A 15,466-nucleotide genomic window follows, 5' to 3' on the forward strand; every position below is an offset into this window, starting at 1 on the left:
GGGCTAATTCTGCATAAAGAATAACCTGAAAAATATAAAAGCACTCAAGTATGTTTTCTTTTAATTTTTTTAAATTTTTATTTATTTTTGAGAGAAAGAGTGTGACTGGGGGAGAGGCAGAGAGAGAGAGGGAGACCTAGAATTCAAAGCAGGCTCCAGGCTCCGTGCTGCCAGCACAAGAGCCTGACGTGGGGCTCGAGCTCACAGACTGTGAGATCATGTCTTGAGGCGAAGTCTGCTGCTTAACTGACTGAGCCACCCACGCACCCCAAGTATGGTTTCAAGAATAATCTGTAGCTGTGCTGTCCAACATGGTAGCCACTAGAAGCAACAGAAGTTAGTAACACTGGAAAGGTGACTAGTGCATCTAAGGGATGCCTGATTTTATTTAATTATAATTAATTTAAATCTAAACTTAGAAAGTGACACTTGATTCTTCAAGGAAACTTCTTGGGTAGGTGAATCTACTTTTTCAACAATATAGTTTATGAAATCTAATACAGATCGAGTATTTCTACTGAAATTCTGCATCCCGGTTGGGTACTAGAAGCGTAAAACACACTGATTTTGAAGACTTGGCATGAAAAAAAGTAAAATATCTCACTAGTAATTTTAAAATATTGATTACATGTTGAAATGATATTTTGGATAGACTGAATTAAATAAAACATATTGTTAAAATTAATTTTGCCCTGATTCATTACTTACTAAAATTTTTTAAACGTATGTTTATTTTTGAGAGAGAGTGAGAGAGAGAGAGAGAGAGAGAAAGAGAGAGAGCGCAAGGGAGATACAGAATCCAAACCAGGCTTCAGGCTCTGAGCTGTCAGCACAGAGCCCGACGAAGGGCTCAGAACCACAAACTGCGAGATCATGACCTGAGCAGAACTTGGATGCTTAACCGACTGAGCCACCCAGGCGCCCTTTGCCCTTTTTTTTTTTTTTTTTTGGAATTGTGGTTACTAGAGAATTCCGAATTACATATATGGCTCACATTACTTTTCTGTTGGAGAAGCACTGATCTAGGGAATGCAGACAGAGTTTGAGACAATGCCCTAGTCAAAGTATTATTTACCTTTTCCATAAAAGCAAAGACAGGCAGAAATGTCACCTCAGCTGTAAAGCGAGGGAAGGTCTGCTAGCATTCAGAACAAGTGTCTCTGCTTCCACGAAATCACATACTGAGTTCAAAGACACAGAGACCTGCGTAGGCCACTACAAGCTCCACGTTAAGAATACAGCTGTGATTTTATTTTTTTATTTAAGTTTATTTATTTGAGAGAGAGAGAGAGAGTGAGCACAAGAGGGGGAGGGGCAGAGACAGGGAGAGACAGAATCCCAAGCAGGTTCCTTCTGCACTGCCAGTGCAGGGCCCAATGTGGGGCTTGAACTCGTGAACCGTGAGATCACAACCTGAGCCGAGATCAAGAGTCAGATGCCCAACCAACGGAGCCATCCAGGCGCCCCAATACAGCTGAGGTCTTAAAGCATAAAACTATGTAAGTGAAACAATCTAGTAACCAGAGTTTCCCTTTCAGCAGCGTTTTCACGTGTCCCATTAATGAAAATCCATAACACTCATATGCTTTGTGATAATGCCACGAAAGCCCAAAAAATGTCCAAAAGGACCACAGAAGAACGTCCCGAAGCAGAAATCATGGAAGCACTATTAAACAAATGAATAAGTATATAAGTTAAATACCCACTTGTATTTGGTTCAGTATGAGATTATATGCTTTTTTCCCATGGGATATAAATAAATTCAAATTTTTATATATACCTCACCTTTTCCTGTCATAACAATCCAAACCTCAATGTCTTCATTTTTGTCAATATAATACGCCCCTGACCAAGAATGCCATCTCTCACACTAATCATGCCCTTAGTGTGTTCCACTTGTGTTACTGATTATTCTTTTTATTTGTGTTACTGATTATTCTTTTTATTTGTGATACTGTGTTTGTAATTTAGAATAAAAACTTTTTCCCCTTATTTTTATTGTATATTTTATCTTTTCTTAATTACACACGGTACCTATGAGGTTTCAAGTAGGGAAGAGATGATACAATCAAATTGAATAATTTGAGGTGGGTTTAATTTAGTTACTATTCAAAAAAGGTCGGCAGGGTAGGAAAACCATAAGGGGTAATGCAGACTCCAGAAGCAGCAAGAGCAAGTCACCATCCTTGTCTGAGGGATGAGAAAACTGTGGGCAGAGAGGGCACTGCCCAACACAACTACCATCTGCAATGGGGGAGTCCCAGCCAGCTTTCAGCAACCCTGAATAAAACTGGGATCTTTTCCTGCTCTCACTGCCTGATCTTTTTAACTATAAGGTTGAGAAACTATTCCTAAGTAAGCTAAAGTTATGGGTAATATTTCTTTTTCCAAGAAAAAAATGAAAACTTCCTTGTGTTCATCCATTTAGATACAGCTTAAGTACTGCATCCTTGATAAAATTTTCTTTGAACTACCTGATTGTTTTTTTTAATGCTTATTTATTTGGTGGAGGGCAGAGACAGAGGGGGAGAATCCCAACCCAACCTCTAGAATAAAGTTCTTTTAACCCTTGACAATCTAATACCCAATTGATTCTAGAACCTCTCATTTACTTAAATCCTGCATTGCCTTCAAAGAGTTACTTTCCTGAAAACTCTAACCCACTGTAATCTGATCAGAAACAATCCCTTGCTATAACAAGTTATTTTGTAAGGTCCCTTTACTATCTTGAAGTGGAATTCATAGATAAGTAAACTATATATACACATGAATTCCAGAAAAGGAGAAATAAAAGGAGAGATACAATTCAATAAGCAAATCTCAGGCCCAACTACACTAGCAATCATGATCTATGGGTAGATTGCTGTGAGTGCAACAACTATAAATACAAACTGAGCCAGGCATGTGCTGTGTTGTCAACCCAGAAATCATGATCTGCACTGCTGTCAATAACAGCAATTTCAAAACGCTGAACAACTCTAAGAAAATTCCAAAAAATGTTAAATACAAGTCATCTAACAATTAGAAGGACTTTCCACTTCTAGAATATGTAGTGTATATTAAAGCCATAAAAAATACTTTAGAACTTCTAGGCTCTTGCAATTATAAACACGCTGTTTGCCTACCTGAGTATTTGGTACAGTGTTCATAGGCTTTGCAGAATGAAATATTCTTTGTTATACAGGGTGCCCTGGTCTCCACCCAGAAATGCAAGTAGGGGGCCTCCTTCCACAGTCCCTAAGGGGCGCTGCGCTGTAGACACTTCCAGCCTCCCCAGCTGTGAAAATTATAACATCAGCCCAGAGTTATCTCTCCACTTCCTAACTCTGACACTGAGGTCCTATATGATCTTGAACCAGTACTTCAGGTCTGAAGCACATCTTATTCAACTGCAAATCGTGGTTACCATCCATCTGACAGTTACTACGAGGATCAAATGAGATACACCAGGTTGCCTGCCTGCTTTGCTTAGTGCCTGGCAGATATTATTTTTTCTTACACATATGACCTCTTTTCTCAACAAGGCTGTAAGCTTTCTGAAAGAAAGGGAGGTGTCCTAGGGATCTTTGCATACCCATTGTAAGTGTTCGGCAAACTTTGGTGGCCCACATCTTCTTTCTTCCCTCCCTGCCCTGTCCTGCCCTCTGTGAAAATGTTCATAAATAATAAACGGAGTCCAAGAATGGAGCGAAGAACTACAATTATAATGGGAACTTTCTTTCTGCCATTACTGAAGTCATTACTGTAACCTGCCAAGCATAGGAAGGGCTGTCAAAAAACTGTCGCTTAACCCTCCTGAAAATATACAAGGTTGGATTCGTTGATAAATACTTTTAAAGTAGACATTGCACTCTAGGATGGGACCTATCTCTAAATTCATACTGATTCAATTATCCTTTAAGGTTTCAAATGTTTTTCCCTAAAGAACTTTAATCTCTATTTTCAGATCTATAATTTGGAAGAGCTGCATCAGATGACTCCACAGTCGAACTCTGAAAAATCCTTTAAATTGCCTACTGCATACAATACACACAGTTTCCATTAAACAACTAAAGTGTGTAAAGTTTTGTGATGCATACATAATGAAGAGTATTTAGTAAGTATATGCATATGCAAAATTTTATTTTTAGTATTTTGTATTTCCACAGAGAAGTAGAGGTGTGGCATACCATATTTCACTCAATGAAAATAACTTGATTTTTTAAAAAAAGTTTTGAGATATGATTACTAGTAACAATTTCTTGCCATCCACATACCTGGGAGCTATATTATCTACTGTTAAGAATCAGTGTTCTGGAAAAGCCTAAATTCTCCACTTACATAACTTAAAATAGAAAAAAAGTTCTCAGCAATAAAGATGCAGGGACTAATCCTATCTCTAATGTCCATATCTTACACAAAAACCCGTAAGGACACTGATTTGTGATTCTAGCTCTTTATCTTACTTGATTCGGTGTTCTCAGTGCCAGATTTTAAAACCAATTCCAAGAACACTATCAAAAAATATGCGCAAAGAAAACTGTTTCCTGGAATGTATCCCAGGGGGGAAAATACCAAAATTGGAAAAGAAATACTTTTAAAACAGAATAAAGGTAGACTTTTCCATTTATGAATTACCTTTATAACTCTTAACAATATTTTTTTAAATGAAGCAAAAGCTTTATGATTCCTCCGCAAATATATTTGACCCCCATTTTTCACACTTCAAAGGCATGACACCTGCAGTTTAGAAATAACAGCAATATTTAATGCTTCTAAGAAGTACCAATTCAAAATATGCTGCTGGATGGCTTTGGAGGGTGGACTGCATCAATGGCCTCAATTAACACCTCTCTGTATCCTTTCCCTCTGCCCCCTAACTTTGTAGCCCCTTCCCACTGACTATGGCCTAGCTGTGTGGCTTGCTCTGGTCATTAGGAGGTTGGCAAATAGAATGATACAGGAGCTTGAAAAGCATGGCTCACTTCCAGCCTCTTGAAAAACGATTAAGATCTGTGCTACTGCCATGAGAACACATCCACGCTGGCCTCTCGGAAGGATGCTGGAGTCTTAGGTAAGATAGATGAATCCTCTTGGCCGAGGCCATCTTAGACCGGCCTAAGCCAGCTGCTCATCAAACACGTGGAAGAGTGTTGCCAAGGGCTGCATGCTGGGCCTGCAGCTAACTGCAGGACCATGAGAGAGCCCAGCAGATACCGTGAACATCCCTCGGCCATCCTGTAGATACCAACGGCTATTGCTGAAGCTACTGAATTTTGCGGTGGTTCATCATGCAACATTACTGTGGTAATAGATAAATGATACATGAATTATACCCACAACAGTCAAAACGAGATAACAGGAGAGCCGTTGGGATTAAACCTCAATCAATCCAGGGCAAGTATGCTGCTGTGTGAGGATCCCACTGTGGGGAACCAAGTTCTTCCCTGCCCTCCCTGGGTTACACAGGAATGTCTTGATCAATACAGGCTTCATCTTTGGTCTCTCCCGTTGTTCATACACAACACACAACCATGTACACTCAGCATGTCAGAGTACCCTGTGATGGCAAATTTTAGGGATGTGTCATAAGGTCATACTAGAAGCATTATTTCTACTAGGAACAAAATCAGAAACAAAAAAACAATAGGAAACTGAATTACATCTCTACGGTGGAGTATTATGCATTATTTAAAAGTGAGGAGGGGCGCCTGGGTGGCTCAGTCGGTTGGGCGTCCGACTTGGGCTCAGGTCATGATCTCGCGGTCCGTGAGTTCGAGCCCCGCGTCAGGCTCTGTGCTGACAGCTCAGAGCCTGGAGCCTGTTTCAGATTCTGTGTCTCCCTCTCTCTTTGACCCTCCCCCGTTCATGCTCTGTCTCTCTGTCTCAAAAATAAATAAACGTAAAAAAATAAAAATAAAAATAAAAAAATAAAAGTGAGGATGTTCTATATATAGTTATCTAGAAAGATCTCTATTAAGTATTATTGAACAAAAAAAACTAGCTATAAAACAGTGTGATGAGTATACTGGCATTACATACACAGTACTTTTAACTTTTCCGTATGTTTGAAAATTGTCATAATGAAAAGTTAAAATAAAGGTAGCAGGCATAGTGTCATTCTTTCATAAATTTAAAAAAAGTCTTTTTGTGGTAAAATAAAACACATTTAGAAAATTACACAAAACAAATAGTTTATTAGTCATTATAAAGAAAACACTCTTACAACTACCACCCAGATCAAAAAAAAGACTTTTCTAGCCACCCCAGAAGGCCCTCCATGAACTTCTTCCATTGTTCCAAAAGTAAACAAACCTATCTTGAACTTACAGTAATTATTTCCTTGCTTTTCTTTATTATTTCATCACCCCACTGTATGACCTTGGTCAATATAGTCAATTCTTTCCCATTTTTAAAAATTTCATAGGTCTTTTAAGTTACATGTAATTTATGTCCCCCTCCATCTTTTTCTTTACCTTACAACTTATTCATTAAAAAACCCAGATCTGAGTAAGTCATGGCATGAAAGGTACAGCATAGGAAATACAGTCAATGGTACTGTTATAGCTCTGTATGGTGACAGATGGCAGCTAGACTTATGGTGAGCATACCATAATAGAGAGACCTGTCAAACTGCTATGTTGTACACCCGAAACTAATATAACGCTGCATGTCACCTCTACTTCAATTTTAAAAATTAAAAAAAAAAAAAAAATCAGGGCCAGATGAGCTATGGAGTTTCCACAGTATGGATTCTGCTGACTGCATACTCACAATACAAGTGAACACGTTGCACTCTCCTCTGAATTTCCTGCAAATTGGCAGCTGGATTCAGAGGCTTGAAAAAATTGAGAAAAAACTGAGATTCAATCCATTTGGTGGGATGCTCTTTCATCAGGAAGCACATAATATCTGGTTTTCACCGATTTCTAACGTTTGCAGTCATTGTCACTCACCGTTTGGATCCATTAAATAAACAGAGATTGAAAAAATGGTAATATTTTAATTCTCTCATTTCATTTTCATTTGTTGAGTGGAAAAATTTTAGGAGATTCTTCCCATCATCTACTACATGGTTATCCAGTAGTCAGTTCACATAAGAAAGGCAGGATAAATACTTGACTCTTTTCTGACTACTTTCAAGGTTAACAAATTGGTGTTCCATCAACCTCAGATGGTAACCAATAATTTTTTTTTCATATCATGAGAGGTCATGGATTTAAACATATTCACAACCCTCATTTCTGAACCTCAAATCGTCCCAGTTTTTACCACTAGGATCATCTTTAGGTTGGCTCCTGAGTCCTTCTGACATGGCCCCAATCTTTGATAGCTTCCTTGCTACTGCCTAGGGATATTACAGGCTCATCTTCTCTTTCCCTGGTTATTTTTGGTGTTGAAAGCTCACTCTTCAGGATATTTCTTAGGAAGAGCTCATAGGAACAATATTTCCTCCCATGACTTCTTGCATGTTAATAATGGTTGGTGTTCTTTATACTTGAAGGTCAATTTTCCTAGGCTTAAAAAATACAGGCTCACATCTTTTCTTTGAGTGCCGTAAATATGTTATTCCATTCTTCTTCTGGCATAAAGTGTTTCTGTCAGAAAGTCTGAGAACAACCTAATTCTGTTGTTTTTCTCTTTTTGTCTACATACCCAAAGGACCTTTTCTCTTGTTTTGGTTTTTTTTAAGGCAGTATGTTTACTAGATTATCTTGACATGGGTTGTTCTAGGTTGATATTCTAAAATACATGGTTTACTCTTTTTTTTTTTTAAGTTTACTTATTTTGAGAGAGAGAGAGAGAGAGAGAGAGAGAGCGAGAGAGAGCGAGCGAGCAGGGGAGATACAGAGAAGCAGAGAGAGAATCCCAAACAGGCTCCACACTATCAGCACAGAGCCCAATGCAGGGCTTGAACTCACTAACCATGAGATTATGACCTGAGCCAAAACCAAGAGTTGGACACTTAACCAACTAAGCCACCCAGGCACCCCGTTTCTGAATTTTTCTAATTCAGATATATGCTGTTCTTTCTCGCCTTATATAATTTTGAAAATAATCCTTTTACTCTCTTTTGAAATAGTATACTTTAATTATTTTTTAAAGCATGTCTTTTTTGGCATGCTTTCATTGTCCATAAGAATATTATTCTGTTCCTTTTTTTTTTAAATAGTATGTTTGTATGGGATGTAGTAATCTTGCTAGTGTTCTGTACTTCTATAAAATTTTATAAAATACAGAACACTAGCAAGATTACATCCCATAAACTCACTATGAAAAGAGAAAGAATAAGGAACAGAGTGATATCCTTACAATGAAACCATGCCAAAAAGACATGCTTTTAAAAATTCAAATATAATATACTATTTCAAAAGAGGGTAAAAGATTATTTTCAAATTATATAAGACATAAAAGAACTGCACACATCTGAATTAGAAACATATATGTATGTGTGTGTGTGTGTGTATATATATATATATACACACACACACACACACACACACATATAACACATATATAATTTACATAGTCTCTGTTTTATTACCTTTCCCTCCCCTATTTGCAAAGCTCTATGAAGGCAAGGACTACCTCTGTTTCACTCATCAGTATATTCCTAATGTCTGGCAGATGGCAGATGTTCAATAAATAGTCCATGAAGGAATGTATAGAATAGTTGACTAAAATGTTAACAGCAGTAATCTCTGGGTGGCAGGATTTAGAAAAATGTCTTCCAAACCTTTGTGTGTTGCTGATTTGGGTAAATTCTTTTATGAGTGAAGCATTTTCATATTCAGAGCAAAGAGTTATTTATTGTCAATGTGAAAGAAGGAAAGTTTGTACATGAAACTCTCTATGTACATAATATACATTGAAAGGAGGGAAGGAAAGAAGGAAGGAAGGAAAGAAGGAAGGAAGGAAAGAAGGGAGGAAAGAAGGGAGGAAAGGAGGAGTAACCCCATCTCCCCATCCCTCCCACCCCCTCACTGCATATGACTTCTATTCATAAAGGAAGCCTCTGGCGTCAGAGGTGATAAAGCTTAGTTTTACTAAGAAAGACTAGGTTTAGAGTTGGTGAAAAGGAAGACAGCAACCACCCATCTGCCTTCCATGCTATATTTGACAAGATTTTACTCTGCAGCTCAGAAAACATGTTAATAGGACTTCTTGTGGTGGAGAGGAAGGGATTAAAAAAGCAAAGAACCTTGTTGTGATAGTTTGGCACTATATCGAAAATGGCACACAGTGCCTGCAATTCATGGAACAAAGATAACATCTTTTCATAAAATCTGCACTCCAAGACATCCCAGATACACAACCAAGAAATGCCGATGGCAGTGACGTAAAAGCACCAAACAGAACAATCCCAAACAAGAACGAGATGAAGCCTTAATTTGCTTAACTGGGCCTTCATATATCTATTAGAGAAAACATAAGAGATGAACTGCCTCATAAAACAGATGGTCTTCTCCAGCTCCCCCTTTTTAAAAAAAAAAAAAAAAGATAATTAAAGGAAACGAAAGAGTAAGGATCTTGTTAAATTGGCTAAGGAAAATGATTTCATTTGAAGTAGAACGCATGAGTTTTTGGAGAAAGGATTTCAAGTTTTCCCTCGGAGCTAACACAGGTCATTTGGCAAAGCCTACCTGAGAAGCGGAAGGCCCTCCTAGGGCAAAAGCCTCCTAGACAGCAGGGAACATCCTGGCAGGCCCCATTAAGAAGCAAAGAGAAAGGCTGAGGGGTAACATGGCCTTGTTGAAAGAGCACTGGATAGGGAGTCAGGACATATGAAATCTGACTTCTTGATTCGTGAGTCCAAGGAACCTACTTCACTTAGTCACTTTTTAATTTTTCTTAGAGAAACCCATTATTCATTCCCCTGTCCTATCTTGGTAGTAAGAATAAATGAGATAATGAGAAAAATCTGTATAACAAAGACTGCAAGTGCAAAATTGTTAGTTTATACTGGAATTCTGTTTCTTTGCTAGATATAAACTCCACTGTGCAGTACTGTTGTACGTTAAAAATCGGAGGGAAGGGAAATGAGGGTCCAGGTACTCGGAACCCAACAGAAGATGACTATGTCCACGTCTGTTCTTTAAGCTCTAAGACACTTTCTTGAGGAGAAGGAGAAGCAGATAAAAGCATACCCTGGGGCTCCTGGGTGGCTCAGTCAGATAAACACCTAACTCCTGATCTCGGCTCAGGTCATGATCTCACAGGTCCGTGGGTTTGAGCTCCACACTGGGCTTTGCACTGGCAGCGCAGAGCCTGCTTGGGATTCTCTCTCTCCCTCACTCTCTGCAAACCACCCCCCCCCCCGCTTGTGCACTCTCTCTCTTTCTAAATAAATAGTTTTTTTTAAGTATACTTCAAAACAACTCAAAATTCTATGCCAGATTCTTTTTTTTTTTTAATGTTTACTTATTTATTTTGAGAGAGAGAGAGCACATGCATGCAAGCGGGAGAGGGGCAGAGAGAGAGGGAGAGAGAGAATCCCAAGCACGTTCTGCACTGTCAGCACAGAGCCTGACAGTGCTGTGTCACACAGGGCTCAAACCCACGAACCGTGAGATCAAGACCTGAGCCAAAAATCAAGAGTCGGACACTCAACTGAGCCACCCAGGCACCCCCCCCCATGCCAGATTCTTTTTTTTTTTTTAATTTTTTTTTTTTTTTTTAGCGTTTATTTATTTTTGAGACAGAGAGAGACAGAGCATGAACGGGGGAGGGTCAGAGAGAGGGAGACACAGAATCCGAAACAGGCTCCAGGCTCTGAGCTGTCAGCACAGAGCCCGACGCGGGGCTCGAACTCACGGATCGTGAGATCATGACCTGAGCTGAAGTCGGCCGCTTAACCGACTGAGCCACCCAGGCACCCCCTCCATGCCACATTCTTAACTGAGACAATGATAGGAGCCAGGAGTCTTTTATGGTCTTGGCTGGGATTCATCCAAGAAAGGGCATTGCCCCCAAATGTCACCAAAAATGACATAATGCCGGGGCGCCTGGGTGGCGCAGTCGGTTAAGCGTCCGACTTCAGCCAGGTCACGATCTCGCGGTCCGTGAGTTCGAGCCCCGCGTCAGGCTCTGGGCCGATGGCTCGGAGCCTGGAGCCTGTTTCCGATTCTGTGTCTCCCTCTCTCTCTGCCCCTCCCCCGTTCATGCTCTGTCTCTCTCTGTCCCAAAAATAAATAAAAAACGTTGAAAAAAAATTAAAAAAAAAAAAATGACATAATGCCTACTGAACCTGAGTTTTTAACCAAAGCCTAGCAGATAATATTAAGCCCTGGGTAATAGTAACTATTGTTGAAGGCTTCTTCTGGGCTAAATAAACATAAACAGTGTGCTCAGTTTCTCTCAGGTCTGACAAGCCCTAAGAGATAGACACCATTTTTCTCATTTTACACAGACACGGACGTAAGGCAAGGCTGAGAAACCTGCAAAACATCAGATGGCTCAGAAGCAGCAGGGCCCAGGCTCTAAATCTGGTCTGCTGATTCTAGAATCCTTAGGTTTGTATTCTACTCCACTGCCTCTCCCTGGAAGTAGAAAGAGGGATGGGACTGGTAAAGCAGAGACTCCAAAGATCCCATCTGTGGAGATTATCAATCCCTCACCCACTGGTTCCAGAAGGTGAGAGTCATAAGCAAGCAATTAGGAAATGGCTTCTCGGGGCGCCTGGGTGGCTCAGTCGGTTAAGCGTCCGACTTCAGCTCAGGTCACGATCTCGCGGTCGGTGAGTTCGAGCCCCGCATCGGGCTCTGGGCTGACGGCTCAGAGCCTGGAGCCTGCTTCCGATTCTGTGTCTCCCTCTCTCTCTGCCCCTCCCCCATTCATGCTCTCTCTCTGTCTCAAAAAATAAATAAACGTTAAAAAAAAAAATTAAAAAAAAAAAAAAGGAAATGGCTTCTCTTCACCAACATCACAAAAGCACCACTGAACTTCCTTTTTGACCTCCCTCCTAATTACCTCTGGACCTCTTCTGTTCTCCCTGCATTCTTGAAATCCTTTCTCCTCTCTCCTTTGGACTTTGCCTGACTCTTCTCATATCACTTCCCCAATTCCTCTTCATGAAAATCAAATCCATTCTATGTTTCCAAAAATTACCATTAAATCTCCTTTCAACACATAATGCATAGGAATCAATCCTGATTTCACTATAGTGGCATAGAGACATTTGGCAATTGTCTTAATGAAAACAATTTCATTTGTTGTTTACCAGGCATTGTCTTAAGACTTCATACATATTAACCGTTTCAATTCTTGTAACCACAGTGTGAGTAGGGAGCTATCATTATCTCCATTTTATAGATGAAGTAACAGACAGCGAGATACTAAGTAAGTGCCTGAGGTCACACATGTAGCAGGTGGTGAAGTACTTTGTTTACAACCTCTCTGAACTTCAGTTCTCTCATCTTGAAAATAAAAATATTCACTTCACGTTGTTACCAGGCAGAAATGGAATAAACATACATAAAGCAGGTTATGACAATAACTTAGATTCTGCCTTCTTCCTCTAGCATTTCCGGGATCATCCTAAGGTACAGTCCGGAAACTTTCAATTAGATGAGAACACCGGGAGATAGGAGGAGTGCTCAGTTTCTTTCGGACGTGTGGTCTCATGTGTGAGTCACACATGGTTGTGAAGTAAGTACTATGATCCCCGTGTTACAGATGAGGGATTCCAGAACTTGAGGGCATGGACACTCTGCTGGTGACTTGAACCGGAATTCGAACCCACATGTGGATATTGTCTCTCCATCGTTTTATAAGGGGCTCGAGGGGACAGCCCAGCCTCTGGCTCCCCATCTTCATCACAAAGCCACAGCCAGGAGAATAGGGTTGCATAAATTCCACACACGGCCAGTGCTGATGCGACTGCTTTACCTTTCCCGGAGAAATCAAGATGGCGAACCATACTCAAAGATAAAAATAGGTGCAGTCACATTTAACGATCTGGCACAATTTCCACCTCCTCTGATAGGAAGAAAAAGGAGGGAGGGAAGGCAAAGAAATGATGAAAGGAAGGAGAGAGGGAAAGAAGAAAATGTCCCAGGCTGTGGATGATAATGAAACAAAACCCAAAGTGGCATCTCTGTGTTGGTCTCTCGTCCACTTACGGATTTTTTTCCACAAGAGTGTCAGCTACTGATCTTGGAACAACCTGCTGTTCCTTCTCAGCCCTTCGGCCAGGGGGCTTACAGTTACAGAGGCCTCAGAGAAGACCAGGAACGGGCCGACCAGGAACACTCTTTCCAGAAAGGCAGCCGGAGGGAAGAAACTGGCCCCGCCCTGCCCCGCAAGGCCGCCACCAGGAACAGCGCGTTCCTCTCAACACAGGATGTCCACTCACACACGCACACCGCGGTCCTCCTCTATCTCTAGCCACCGTCGGCTCTCCTTGGCTCTCCTGGTCAGTGAGGAAAGCGGAAGGCAAGAAACACTGCCAGGGAAGCCGAAACAAAGGAGGCCCCGAATGCAGGCCACACCCACCACCGTGCCTGCCCTCACACCCACTATTCTTAAACTGGGAAGAGGATAAGCCACCTTAGAATTGTCTTAAGATGGCCTTAAAAAAAAAACTGTTTAGACCTCCTCTGGGTCCCGCATCACAATGACAGAGGAGCTCGAGAGGGTCCATAAACTCAGAAATATGTTAGGGCACACTGACGTGGATCTTTTTTCCAGATGGTTTTCTCAAGTTAAGAACCACTGCACTACTTGCTCACAGTGAGAAAACATGGCTGGGGAAAAAAAAAAATCGTCCCCCCCCCCGCCATGAAGTCTCTTCCTCAAGCCCCCTGGTTCAGTGAGGCAGACCTCCAAGCAAGATCTCAGCCATGCTGTCCCACCCTGGCCCCCATATCCACTTGGGGTCTGGCACCAGAGATCCATGCTTAGGAGCTACAGGCATCTGAATTCTCATCCCTTCACTGCCATTATAGAACCTAAGCCAGGGTTCTATGAACTCTCTGGTAAGCCTGTAGTCCACCTCTTGATGGCTGGTCTGCCCTCACTGCAGCCCCCTGCACACTTCTACAGATTTGTCTTCCCAAGAGAATCTGCCACCTTTATCACCACCATACCTACGGCTCCAGGCCATTAAAAGTGAGACCATAGGGGCAAACCACTTGGGTCTGAATTCTGTCTCCATCACCTCCTATGGGTGTCTTTGGGTAAGTCACTTAACCTCTATGCCTCAGTTTCCTCAATTGTAAAATGGAGATGAGAGTACCTACATCAAAGGCTTGCTGCAGGAATCAGGTGTGTGTATGAAACACTCAGAATGGTGGTGGTATAGTCAGTGCTATGGAAGTATTAGCTATCAGCAGCATCAGCATGACTATTTTAAGAGTTCTCCACTGGCTACCAAGTAAAATCCCCATTCCATCCATAGGCTCTCAAGACCCTCCATGTACTAACTCCAACTTGCCTCTAATCTCTGCACACATAAGCCCTTCCTCTACCACCTGACCCCCAAAGGGGCACCAGACTGGGCTCCCCACCCTTCTACTGAACCTACTGATGTCCCATCAGTGCCTATCGAACCTTCACCATATCTGAAGGATGAGCCCAAACACTGATCACACCCAAGACATTGTCATCAAGAATTCCAGTGGACATGGGGCGCCTGAGTGGCTCAGTCGGCTAAGCATCTGACTCTTGACTTCGGCTCAGGCCATGATCTCACAGTTCATGATATTGAGCCCCACATCGGGCTCTGTGCTCCCAGCACAGAGCCTGCTTGGGATTCTGTCCCCCTCTCTATCTGCTCCTCCCCCACTTGCTCTCTATCTCTCTCAAAAAAAAATAAATTTAAAAAAATTCCAGTGGATAGTACTGAAGGTGTTAATGCATCTAGCAGGTTTTGTGGTCCTGCCCCTACCTGCCCAAGAGCCATCTTTCTGGTTTACCACAAAGAAATAACCTTTGTCCTCTCTGGGACTTCGTTTCCTAGCTGCAAAATGAGGCAGTCAGAATCGATGGCTTCCGAAGACTTATTTTGAAGGCCCTTGGGGTTACACGATGTTTCGTTGTTCCTTTGGAATAATCTTTCATTAACGAAGCAGAAGATGTATAGGTTAACCACACACATTTTAATTTTTTGAAATGAATGACTGAAATTGTTTTAGGTCTTAGGTTCCAAGGTTATGAAAAAAACTGTAATTTTACTAGATGCTGTCTAAAATTTCTCTTTATAATTGGAGGATGCTATGACTTATAATCCTTTTTTCCTAAGAGCTTAGAAGACCATTTTTATTTTATACCTTAAATTATCTCATGATGCCTACCACAGTACCACTTCAACCTTCCACGTGGAAAATGATGCGCTGAGTTTTTGCACTAAGTCCAAGCCAGTAAAAAAGAAAACCCAAATTAATTCCCCTACCCCTATTTCAGCAATGCAAACTTCCAGGATAAATGGTTTTCCATAAAAGTACAGAACTAGCCCCCAGATTTCTTGAAATCCCCAGGGTGGAACTTA

The 15,466-nt window shown here is 41.2% G+C and overlaps 1 protein-coding gene across 9 annotated transcripts in view; it reads right to left on the reverse strand.

Moving 5' to 3' along the window:
• APBB2 (amyloid beta precursor protein binding family B member 2) overlaps window positions 1-15,466 on the reverse strand; it is a 382,316-nt gene that overhangs the window by 204,679 nt on the left and 162,171 nt on the right. Inside the window, exon 1 of one of the 9 annotated variants that reach the window (XM_049631936.1) lies at window positions 13,101-13,772. The exons of the other annotated variants lie outside the window; for them this stretch is intronic. The gene's annotated coding sequence lies outside the window, so the exon portion shown is untranslated. Of the gene's footprint in view, window positions 1-13,100; window positions 13,773-15,466 lie in introns of those variants that run through there. 9 annotated transcript variants of the gene reach the window in all.

This window comes from Panthera uncia, chromosome B1, assembly GCF_023721935.1.
Source record: "Panthera uncia isolate 11264 chromosome B1, Puncia_PCG_1.0, whole genome shotgun sequence".
NCBI classification, from domain to species: Eukaryota; Metazoa; Chordata; class Mammalia; order Carnivora; family Felidae; genus Panthera; species Panthera uncia.